The following is a 13157-nucleotide window of genomic DNA, read 5'->3' as shown; positions in this document are numbered from 1 at the left end:
AAGAGAGTAAAGCTTGCCTCTAGGCGGAGACTTACCTGGAAGTAAATCTATAGCACAGTCATAGGGACGATGCGGAGGAAGAGAAGCAGCCCGGGACTTACTGAACACTTCCTTCAGGTCGAGGTACTCTGAGGGCACGTTAGACAAATTCGTCGCCTCACTCTGAAAAACAGAACGGGACACAGACGGACAAGCAGATACAAGACAGGACTCATAACATTTAGTGCTCCAAGATGACTCAGAATTGTGTCCCCAGTCAACCCTGGGGCAATGCTGAATAAGCCAGGGATGACCGAGGACCACGGGAGCCAGTGGTGAGTCCAGGAGAAGAAATGAGATCTGTTCTGTGTGATTTCCCGATGTGATGAGTGTCAGAGGGCCTGTGGTGAGCGTGATGGATGGGAGTTCTTGACCATTGAGTGCACTGACAGATATGGTGTTCTTGAGGTGAGTGATGGGTAAACCCAGGTTAGGTGCCAAACATAAATCCATAAAATTACCTTCAGCGCCAGAGTCCAGAAGGGCTTGACAGGTGTGAGTCCGGGCTGCCCACAGCAGTCTTACCGGAAGGAGAGTGAGGATGAGGTCTTCTCCACGGAGATCCCGCCCGACAGTAGCCTTCCTATTACCGCCGGGCGTGGTCTTTTAAAGGACAGTTATTAAGGAAATGTCCGGCTCCACCACAGTACTTACAAAGACCACGGGATTTCCGTCTTTCTCTCTCCTCCCGGGAAAGCCAAGCACGACCCACCTGCACGGGCTTGGGATCGTAGACAGGGCTGACCGCATCCCAACTGCTGGCCTGAGGGCATTCGATATTCCCAGACTGAAAACCCATCCTAGGTCGCTGTTTTAGACGGCTGAGCTGGGCATCCACCCTCAGCGCCAGCTCGATGAGTCTATCGATCTTCTCCGGTAAGTCCAGGGTGAAAATCTCCTTCTGGATGCGGTCAGCCAGCCCATGCAGGAACATGTCCCACTGTGCTTCCTCGTTCCATTTGCATTCAGCGGCCAGGGTGCGAAACTCGATGGAAAAGTCAGAGACCGAGCGGTTACCTTGGCGAAGATCGGCAAGTTGGCGAGCTGCCTCCCTTCCTCTCACCGCCCGGTTGAACACTCTCTTCATCTCCTCCGCCAGCGCCTGGAACGAGGAACAGCAGTGATGTTGGTTCTCCCACACCGCCGTCCCCCACAAAGCTGCTCAGCTGCGTCAGTAGTGTGAGGACAAACGCCACTTTAGATGCTTCCTTACTGAAAGTCAGAGGTTGTAAAGCAAAGAACATGGAGCATTTAGTCAGGAAAGCTCTGCAATAATTAGTCTCACCCGAATAGCACTCTGGCGACTATAAGGCGTGGTTCATGATGGTGGCTCGTAGTAGCGGGGAAAAAAAATAAAAAAAAAATAAAAAAATAAAAAATAAATACAATTTGGCGGTGGGCTGGGCACAGTGGGACTAGCGAGTTGTTGAAACAGGCAGAACACAGGAAACATCCAAACAATGCTCTGACAAAGACAGGTAGAATGCAGTGAGTCTAAATAGGGTGAGATAATGATCTGCAGCTGGTGCACTGATCAGCTGCGGCAGGTGGAAACAATGATCAGCCAAGCAGCGGCTCCGCCCCAACACAGACACACATACATACACACACACACACACACAGACAAGTGTGAGACAACGAATTCATGAACCGTGACAAATTGACTAAGACACATTAAGGGGAAATATTTTAATAATCCAATGAATGCATATAAAAAATGCAGAATCTAATCAACTTAATCGAATCGTATCGAATTTTACTCTGAATCGTCTCACATTGAATGGGACGTGCAACAACTAATGTCGTGCGTGTGCAAGATTTTATAAATCTGAATATTTCTGTGCGTACGCACGTCCTATATTTCAGCCGTACGCCACTTCTGACGCAAATCCTATGCAAAGTTTTATTAATGAGGCCCCAGGAGAGAGAACTATTTTGTGTATGACTTTTTAATCCACATTTGAATACACAATTTAAGTTACATCACACTATGAACACTATATATTTTTGCACCTAAACTGACCCCTACCGCCAAAATCTAACCCTTTCTCAAAATAAAACAATATCAAACCATGCAAAGCTTGTAATAGGCAAAAAGAAAATGTATTTAAAATATCAAAATCTTGTGAGGCCACTGATCTTCACTTTCTGTCTTCTGAGATACCTTCATCTCATCAGTTTTTAAAGGCAGCATAGATGTATCCTCCGCTGCCTTTTATATCCCACAATCCTGTTACTCCCATTCTGTGAAAGTTGAGCTAAAAAATAAAGATGGCATCTGAAATTTGTGGTTGGTGGTCAGGTTGTGTAAATGTTTGTTTGTTTTTCTTTTCTTTTTTTAAATGCCATTCCACCTTTTATGGCTATGTTCATGGCAAGAGGCAGATTTTTTCCCTTTCTTTTTTTTTCTAAAAACTTTAAGACTATTTTGATATCCTTCAAAACCTTTTCAACAGAATAAAATAAGTTTATCATAGGGGTAGTAGTATTACAGTACAGCAAATATGTTTAATGGGCAGTGGATTCTGACAAGATTTTTTATTTTATTTTTTGTCAAACGTTTTCCTTATTAACGTGTTGTTATTTCTAGCGAGAAATTACTATTGAAATTAAATATTTGCTTAATTATTGCCAAAGCCCACACTATTTTGCTGTAGATCATTAAACTGTTTCACTGCTTCACTGCCTACAAAATCATTGCCTGATTAGAATAGCTTTCTTTTTTTTTTTCTTTTTTTTTTTGATCAGGATAACCATCCATCGTAAGGCTTGGGGGGGGGGGGGGGGGGGTAATAGTATTTCAAGGGTGCGGTCTAATGCTATTTTTCTGACAAATTTACACTGTTAAAGAGCTGGATTATCATGATAAAAATGGCCAGAATTTGGCCAAAAACAGAGGAGAGTCTTCTGGAAAAAAGAGAAACACAACAGAGCTCATATTAAAATTAAAATCATCATTGGCTCTGCATGTCAGAGATGGCGAGAAATTAGGGATTTGAAATGCTGTATAAGCGACATAGAGATGCCGTTATTATTATTACTAATTAATTCATCATATTCATCCACACAGTCACACAGAGCCGAACAGAGGAGTAGCACAAGTAAATAGACTCCCTTTCCTAGAAATCACATTCTGACACTGAGAAAATGTATAATTTTAAGAGGAAAATAAGTTTATTTTGAATTTAATGGCATCAACTGATCTCAAAAAGTTGGGACAAGGCCATGTTTACCAGTGTTTCCCCTCTTCTTTTTATAAAAGTCTGCAAAATTCTGGGGACTGACAAGTTGCTCAAGTTTAGGAATAGGAATGTTGTCCCATTCTTGTCTAACACAGGCTTCTTGATACTCAACTGTCTTAGGTCTTCTTTGTCGCATCTTCCTCTTTATGATGCGCCAAATGTTTTCTATGGGTGAAAGATCTGGACTGCAGGCTGGCCATTTCAGTACCCAGATCCTTCTTCTACGCAGCCATGATGTTGTAGTTGATGGAGTATGTGGTCTAGCATTGTCATGTTGGAAAATTCAAGGTCTTCCCTGAAAGAGCGACGTCTGGATGGTAGCACTTGTTGTTCTAGAACTTGGATATACCTTTCTGCATTGATGGTGCCTTTCCAGATGTGTAAGCTGCTCATGACACACATACTCACACAACTCAACCCCATAACATCAGAGATGCAGGCTTCTAAACTGAGTGCTGATAACAACTTGGATTGTCTTTGTCCTCTTTAATTCGGATGACATGGCGTCTCAGTTTTCCAAAAAGTTAAACTTAAAATTTTGATTTGTCTGACCACAGAACATTTTTCCGCTTTGCCACAGTCCATTTTAAATGAGCCTTGGTCCAGAGAAAACGCCTGCGCTTCTGGATCATGTTTAGACATGGCTTCTTTTTTGACCTATAGAGTTTTAGCTGACAACGGCAAATGGTACAGTGGATTGTGTTCACCGACAATGTTTTCTGGAAGTCTTCCTGAGCCCATGTTGTGATTTCCATTACAGTAGTATCCCTATATGTGATGCAGTGCCATCTAATGGCCCAAAGAGACCGGGCATCCAAAATGATTTTCTGGGCTTGACCCTTACACACAGAGATTGTTCCAGATTCCCTGAATCTTTGGATGATATTATGCACTATAGATGATGATAACTTCAAACTCTTTGCAATTTTTCTGAGAAAATTCTCTGATATTGCTCCACTAATTTTCGCCGCAGCATTGGGGGAATTGGTGATCCTCTGCCCATCTTGACTTCTGAGAGACATTGCCACTCTGAAAGGCTCTTTTTATACCCAATCATGTTGCCAATTGACCTAATAAGTTGCAAATTGTTCCTCCAGCTGTTCCTTTTATGTACATTTAACTTTTCCGGCCTCTTATTGCTACCTGTCCCAACTGTTTTGGAATGTGTAGCTCTCATGAAATCCAAAATGAGCCAATTGTGTCATGACATTTTAAAATGTCTCACTTTCAACATTTGATGTTATCTATATTCTTTTGTGAATAAAATATAAGTTTATAAGATTTGTTAATTATTGCAATCCTTTTGTATTCACAATTTGTACAGTTTCTTTCCCTACACAATACGTTTTACATATTTAGTCTCTTTTGTCTGTTTTAATGTTTTTTCTCATTAGTCTGTCTAATTTTACATTGAACCATAATTCCATGCCCCAAACTGTTTGTATCCTGTGGTAAATATTTTCAAAAATGTACCACTCATTAAAGCATCAGATCACAAACTTGCATCAGCCCAGATTTAATTTGTGTGCATCATATCCCATAAGATTTGCATTGATGTAAAAGCTTTCAAATGTAAATTTTCTACAAAAAAATAAAGACAAAAAATTAAATATTCAAATTCTAGTTCTAATGTTACTCGTCTTTTTAACATGTTTTCCACACTAAATATTTAAATATCTGGTATTTTATGTAATGCGTGGCATTCAGTCAAGCACATAAATACTTGTGACTCCATGTCAAGTCATTCAAGAGATTTATTTTGATTCATTGATTCAAGACATTCAGTGTTCAGGTGACAGGACTCTAACTTGTTGATTATTTTCTGTTTTGCCTGAATAATACATTAAATAACATCTTTGTTATTCTTTTGACAGCAGGTCCTGGGGTTCGGGATAAATACTGAAGATATGAGTATGATTGTATGACATCTTATAAGATTTTCCATAAATCTAGGCATAGACAATATTTTATATTTTAATTAGAATGATTTATGATAATTTTAGTGTACTTTTATCATATAGTGTACATTTTGCTATTTTGGTATTTATAATTTTTACACTATGAATGTCTTTCAAACTTCTATGTAAATTCAACAAGTACATTATTGCACTCAATATCTGTATTTGTGCAATTGTGAACAGTTGAATGTCTCCACTGGAAATGGCTCTTCTCCTGGAGCTCACCCTTCTAACAACATCACAACACATGAAGTTTCATCACAGGATGGACTCCGGATCGTTGTTCTATGCTTTAATCTACTGTCTGGTCTTCCTACATACTCCTATGTTATATGGCTGTCACGGTTCATAGATTCCCTGTCTCACTCTTGGGTGCGTGTTGAATGTAGGTGAGGGCGGAGCCTGGGATTGGCTCATCCGCACCTGTGGCTGATCACCTGCACCAGCTGCAACTCATCACCTTCACCCTATTTAGTCTCTCTGTTTCTCTCTTGTCTTTGTCAGAGCGTTGTTGGATGTTTCCCCTTGTGTCTCCGTGTTGGTTGTCGTTTCCCCCTTCCGTGAAACGCTGGATCCCTTCCCGGATTACCTGTACCGATCTCCCGAGTCAGAGCTGCTCACAGCCTGCCCGTGTCGCCAACAGAGCCTCTCTCACTGCTCCGTCTTATCCGGACTTCATCAGTGTTCTGAGTTTTGACTTTTGTGACACAATCTGTCAAATAAACTGAGGTACTTGCTATTGAATAAACTGAGTTACTTGCTACCTGCCTCTGTGAATCTGTTACAATGGCTTATTATTAGTGATGGCCAAATGAGGCTTCCTGAACCACTGAGGCTTTCCAGCCCATTGGTTCACCAAAAGGTTCATTTTCCCGAAGCCTCATGAAACAGTGTGCTCCCTAGTGACACCTGCTGTGCAAAGCAATGTATCGCACACAAATCTATTCATCCTGAGCAACCAAAATTTTCTATTGCCTGTGTATTAATAAAGTATTTTACTCTGCTTGAATTAACCTATGCACACACAACTCACACAAACACACAACTTTGTGTTCAACTATTCAGGAGTTCTTTGGGTTAGTGAAGACAGTGAATGACTCAAATTATTGTAAAGGAATTATTATGAGTGCAGTGCTGATTGGGAGTGCAATAGTGCAGTGCTTATGGGACTGGGAGTGCAATAGTGCAGTGCTTATGGGACTGGGAGTGCAATGCTTATGGGACTGGGAGTGCAATAGTGCAGTGCTTATGGAACTGGGAGTGCAATAGTGCAGTGATTATGGGACTGGGAGTGCAATAGTGCAGTGCTTATGGAACTGGGAGTGCAATAGTGCAATGCTTATGGGACTGGGAGTGCAATAGTGCAGTGCTTATGGGACTGGGAGTGCAATGCTTATGGGACTGGGAGTGCAATAGTGCAGTGCTTATGGGACTGGGAGTGCAATAGTGCAGTGATTATGGGACTGGGAGTGCAATAGTGCAGTGCTTATGGAACTGGGAGTGCAATAGTGCAGTGCTTATGGGACTGGAATTGTGGAACAGCAAACTGCAACAGGGATGGGAAAAGTGTTTACTGGTTTTTATTTAGAAACAATTTTTTTTTTACAGTATTTGGACTGAGACGGTTTCTCTTTTTGGAAACCACCTCTCCAGCCTTAGAAAATACCCTTTCACAGGGCACCGATGATGCTGGACAACATAAGAATGTCAGTGCCAGCTTGTATAAATTGGGATATTGGAGCTTCTGTTTGTTCCAATATCCCAGCGGATCCTCAGTCCTTGGCAGATTTGTCTCGGACAAATAACGATCCACCTCCATTGTAGCATCTGCAGTCACACTGGAGCTCCGTCTGCTGTTATCTACTGTGCTGTCCAGCAGATGCCAAAGGTCACCTATAATTATACAAGGGAAAAAACTCACTTCTCAATGGTTTACATTACATGACAATACAAATGTGAAAATTCACACTACACATAGACTACTTACCACAGGTTGTAGATTGGCCAGCTTGTGAGGCAGGCAGCTGAGCTTGGGGTGTTGTATCCGAACTTCTTTTAACATTGATACATTCTGACTTCAGTCTTGTGATAGCTTCTTGCAGCTTCACTGGACTTAGGAACCCTAGTTTTTTTAACCTAGGGTCCAGCAATGTAGGCATTGTCATTACACTAATTGATTCCATTTGTAATGCATGCTCTCTGACACGACGAACAAGGTTGTCAGCCAGCTGTCTTGCCATATTTGATGTTAAGCCCTCTGACTTTCTTGCAATTGTGTGGTTTAGCATCTTCATTAGGGGAATAACCTTTGAAGCTGACACTCTTTTTTCTGCAGAAAGCTCTACTGTGGCCTGGTGGAATGGGGCCAGTATGTCGAGAGCATCTTTCATTGTGTCATACTCCAATGAAGTAGGAGGGCTCACATCTGTCCTTAAAGATGCTAGAGCTGCCCCCACTGGCTCTCTCAGGTCATACAGCCTTTCCAGCATGCTGTATGTGCTGTTCCAACGGGTGTCCTTTTTCTGTTGTGCTGGTCCTGAAGTAGGTGACAAGCTTCCTTCATTTGGTGCGAAGCTCATTCAAGGCTGCCACATCGTCAAAAGACTTCTTCACAATTAAATTCAATGCATGTGCAATGCATATCGCATGCCTAACATTTAATGCCCTGACACAGGCAATCATATTGGCGGCAGCATCCGTGACAAGGCACCTCACCTTATCCTTTATGCCCCACTCCTCCATGACCATAGTATGGGCAATAGCTAAGTTTTCTGCCGTATGGATGTAAGGGAAATGTTGCACCCGAAGCAAGATTGTCCCAAGCTGGTCATTGGCATCAATGAAATGACAAGTCACAGCCAGGTAAGCCTCCATGTTGATAGATGTCCACATGTCAGACGTAAGGCTAACAGCAGTAACATTGCCCAATTTCTCTTTGGCCTTCTACTTAGCCTCCTCATACCTGGTCTCAACCATGGACTTCAAAGCCTGAGAACAAAAAATGAGATTTGTTATTCATTCTGACTTGATAACAAATATTACTACTTTACTCTATTCACATACAGTACCTTTCTTGTTGGGAGAACATATGATGGATCCAGCACATGCACAAGCTCCCGAAATCCCACGTCCTCCACAACAGAAAAGGGCTGGGAGTCTTTGATGACCATGTTGACCAAAGCCTCATCCACCATTTTCTTTCTGTAATCTATAACACATTACAATGCTGGTGTATTGTAGGAGCCTAACACATGATTTAAATAATGAAATAAAGATTAAATATTACTTTGACTAATGCCTGGTGTGTTTGCAGCAGGTTGCACATCCTCATGCATTGCACGATAATGCCTTAGCATGGAGGAGGTGTTGTTGCTGTAAGTCAGCTCTTTGCGGCACAGCACACATTTCACCTTCAACATGCAGATAATACACATTGTGATTATACAGCCATATGGTGAGGATTATGTGATATTATGACAATAAATTATATACATTTATACAAACCTTGTTATGTGCAACCAATTCAAAATGCTCCCAGACAGGATAAGTTATCCTCTTTCTTGGTGGCTCCATTGTAAGGAGGACAAAAAGGCCTCTAGGTTTGCCTATAAGGTTTGCACTAGACCAACTTTCTAAGCTTTCCTTAATACAGTCTAGTGTTATAATAATAATAATGATGATAGTAATAATAATAGTAATAATAATAATAACAATAATAGTAATAATACTAGCAATAATATATATAATAATAACAGTAATATAGGCTATAAATATAATATAATCTATATCTATCTATCTATTTATCTATCTATGTCTCTCTCTCTCTCTCTCTCTCTCTCTCTCTCTCTCTCTCTCTCTCTCTCTCTCTCTCTCTCTCTCTCTCTCTCTATATATATATATATATATATATATATATATATATATAATTACGTATTATAGGTATTATAACTAGGCTAATTTACTGTAATAATCTACTGAACTATGTATAATTTACTCTAATAATCTACTAAACTAAGTATAATGTAATATAATATATAATACAAGCTATGATATATAATTCTAACTATGCTATAACAAACTCGCTACTACTCACTACTACTCGGTACAACCAACACCTCAACGCCAATGCAAACGCCTACTGCAAACCCCACAAGAGGCGCGAGGTTTCGAACCACTTTTATCCGGAAGCGATACTCAGGATGAAGCAATGACGTAATCAACAGAAAACGAGGCCTCGTTTGTCATCGTCACGTGATTTTCACGGAAACGATACAAGCCTCGAATCGGGGCTTCATCTGGAACGCCCCTTTTTGCTCGACACAAGCTCCGGAGCCTCGCTTCAGATGTCCCATCACTACTTATTATCAGGGGAAGAAGTGGAGTTTCATCAGAGTTCTTCAACCTCAGTCTCAATGTTTGTGAGATTGTTTTCTCTCTGTCAGCTTTGGCCTTTCTACTGTCACAGATGTTTCCAAGTTTTTTGCCGTTGCAGCAATTTTCACTCGGACTAGCCATCACCGTTCGCCCTCTGTTTCAGTGTCTGATCTGTGTTGAGTGTTACCTGGCGGTGGTTCATCCTGTAACCTTTCTGAAGTACAAACCTCTCAGATATAGAGTGATCTGCTCTGTTATTGTGTGGCCAATGGGCCTTGGTTCCAGTTTGTTTTGTATGATTAGCTTTCTCTCACACAAAATGTATGCATTTACATGGTTCTTCCTACTGCAGTTCCTCCTCTTCCTCTCCTCCCAGTTGTTCTGCTGTATGGCTGTTCTCAGAACTCTGAAGCAGTCAGGACCAGGAGAGAGAGAGGGAGAGAGAGGGGGGAGGAAAACCACATGAAGAGAAGAGCGTTTTATCTCATTTTGATAACTACTGTAACAATGGTAATCATATATGCGCCTTTTATTGTCACAGGAATTGTCACAAGCTCATTCTGAGCTGACAGGAATCCTCTATATTCTAACACAACAAGAGGTTTCAGTTCTCTATCCAGTTAGTTTTATTTGTTTTATTCTGGGTGGATTTGTCCAGCCTGTTCTGTATCTGCACCGCACTGGAAAACTTTCTTGTTCCTGTTCTTTTTAAAATCTTCTACTTGTAACTACTGACAATTGTTACACCTACTGCTTACTTTTGTTGATTGTAAAAAAGTGACTTCAGCCTACTTATTCAAAAAAATAAATAATCTTAAAACAGTACTTTCAATAAAGATAGGGTGAAAAATGTAATCAAATTTGTTCATAGATTAGTGTCATTTTGTAATCTGTTTGTTCTGTGCTTTTTTGTTTCTCTTTCAACACTTTACAATAAGGTTTCATTAGTTAACATTAGCTGATGTAATAATTAACATAAATATGAGTATTACATTTCTTACTGGATTTGTTCATCTTTTTTAACGTTAGTTAATAAAAATCCAGCTGTTCATGGTTTGTTCACAGTAGTTCACAATCCATTAACTAATTTTAACATGATTTTAATAAAGTATTAGTACACATTGAAATTAACACTAAATTATAAAACAAAAATAAATGCTTTATAGGTGAAGTTTATTATTAATTCATGGTAATTAATGTAGTTAATTAATGAACCTTATTGTAAAGTGTTACTGTTAAAGGTGGGGTAAGTGTTATTTTAAAACCATTTTAGAAAAAGGACTCGGGCCGAGTGGAATAACAAACTTGTAGCCAATCAGCAGGTAAGGACCGCTCGCTCTCGCTCTGTGCACGTCATTATTCAAAACACACAAGTCACGCATGATGGACTTTCATTGAATATTCGACCTGGATTAGTTACACAGATTCTGCTACAGTCGTTGCCTGGGTTACATATGTGTGGGGCGGAGCTATCAAAATAGGGCCGAGACCCTTTTGGGGGTAAGGGCGTGTGTGTTTTGGTGATTTGAAATATCAACAAAGGTTACCAGAAAGCACTTACTACCCCACAAGCACAACCAATGATTTCTTTGTAACTCAACAGGTGAGTTATTCACTTATTAAACTGATACATTGGTAAATGTAGATCTCTAACAGAGTTCATTGTATTATCTATTATGGAGAGTCATTTCATGATGGTTTTTGAAGCTGTGCTGGAATTTATTTTCAAGGGAGTACCGTATCTATTAATGGGTATAGCTACAGTAACATCTTCAGTCAGCTTGAGATCCTTTCTATCAGGCGGGTTAAATCTTTTAGTAGTATGTGTTTTATGAGCGGTATGATAACCATATTCATCTGCAGAGCCGAAGCACAACCATAGAAAAACGTCTTCCACAAAATTCATGCACTTTTGTACTTAAACTGCTGTAGGAACAAAATAGCGACCTTTAAACAGAACTCAGTATGATGAGCACAGAGCATACGCATTCTGCTCTGTTTGCATTAGCTTGGTTTATGATTGCACACACAAACTAAAGTCTATGTTCATGTTTTCTCACACAGTAATAACCCACTCTGTGCAGCTCTTTTTATTATTAGCCTGTTAGCTGGGGTTCAGGCAGCAATGACAGTATTTCATTTGTATTTAGCTTATGGAATGCTTTTCCATTTATAAATTTATTAAAGGTGCACTATGCAACTTTCCATCCACTAGAGGGTGCCTATTAAAAAAAAAGGCATAGTTTGATGACGCCAAGTTCGAGTGCAGTATCTTGGGACATGTGGTCTTCACTTCACAGCCGGTGGAAAATAGGACATGGGCAGAAATCATGTTCATGGATGCGGTTATTAACGTTACTGTAGTATGAAGCAGAGTAGGACCGAGAGTTGTGGAGCTGAGCACGGCTGCTGGAGCGATTGTTACACAAACACGGGTCGCGAGCACCGGGGCTTTTATTATGACGGGACGGGACACAGTCGCCGGACGCCTGCACTATTTCCGCTTTTCCGGACATGAGTATAAGGCAAGCGGCAACCTCCCGCGATCTCTCTTGAAGCCATTACGGAAGTAATGTAAACTGCAATTCCTCAACTGGCCTCAACAGGCTCCAGAAGGGAGCAGAATCGTATTGAGCCCCATGTTAAAATTCTCAACTTTAATGCAGAAAAAAAACATGTTTACAGCCTGGCACTAATTGTGGTTTTGGCCTATACAGCTAATTATGACCTTCATGACAACTGTGAGGAGGGATTTTTTTTTTTTTGTAACTCATTCGTTTATGTTATATAAAGCCTTAAAGTTCTGCATAATTAAGGGAGCGTGGTTACAGGTGGATAGCCATTTATCTGCCGTCTATACTCATTGCGTCACCTAAGCTCCGCCCACATCCCGCCTTTTTGCCCATTTTCTGTTATCCGGGAGCGACACGCGATGACTCGCTCGCCCCTACTTTACGCTTCAGAACGGCTTATCGGAATCCTGTGGGTGACATCACTACGTCCATATTTTTTTTTACAGTATATGGTATAAGGTAAAGCAGCTCTGCTTATCATATTAGATACATTTAAGAGTGTTTAAAATGATGTTATGACGTTCCTCTGTATGTTCGCTCGGCGCTGCTGTGACATTTTCACACTGCTAAGAGAAAAGCGTTTCTGCCAAATAAAACTGAGGGTAACGCAGATATGACGCAATTGACAGGCGACTACCTCAAACACTATGCTGACACGTCCTGGGTCCTTGGTTAAAATAGCAATTTTCTTACAATTTACAAATAGTTGGAAACATTTGGGATATTGTAGGTACTCAACTGAACAAAGTATATAACACTGGCCTAGTGGTTTTTGAATATTTTACTGCAAAAATACTACATAGTGCACCTTAAAGCTGACTTCATTGCACTTGTCAGGTGATGGTTAGGTGCTTTTGCCCAAGATCATGCAAATTGTATTAAATGTTTGGATATGAAGGCCTTTTTAAAGCATTTTGGTGGAAATTTGGGAAGCCGTGATTTGAATAATTCATACCTTAATGCATTTTTTG

This window comes from Pseudorasbora parva, chromosome 18, assembly GCF_024679245.1.
Source record: "Pseudorasbora parva isolate DD20220531a chromosome 18, ASM2467924v1, whole genome shotgun sequence".
Taxonomy (NCBI): Eukaryota; Metazoa; Chordata; class Actinopteri; order Cypriniformes; family Gobionidae; genus Pseudorasbora; species Pseudorasbora parva.
The sequence above is the reverse complement of the archived record's forward strand: the minus strand, read 5'-3'. Positions refer to the sequence as shown.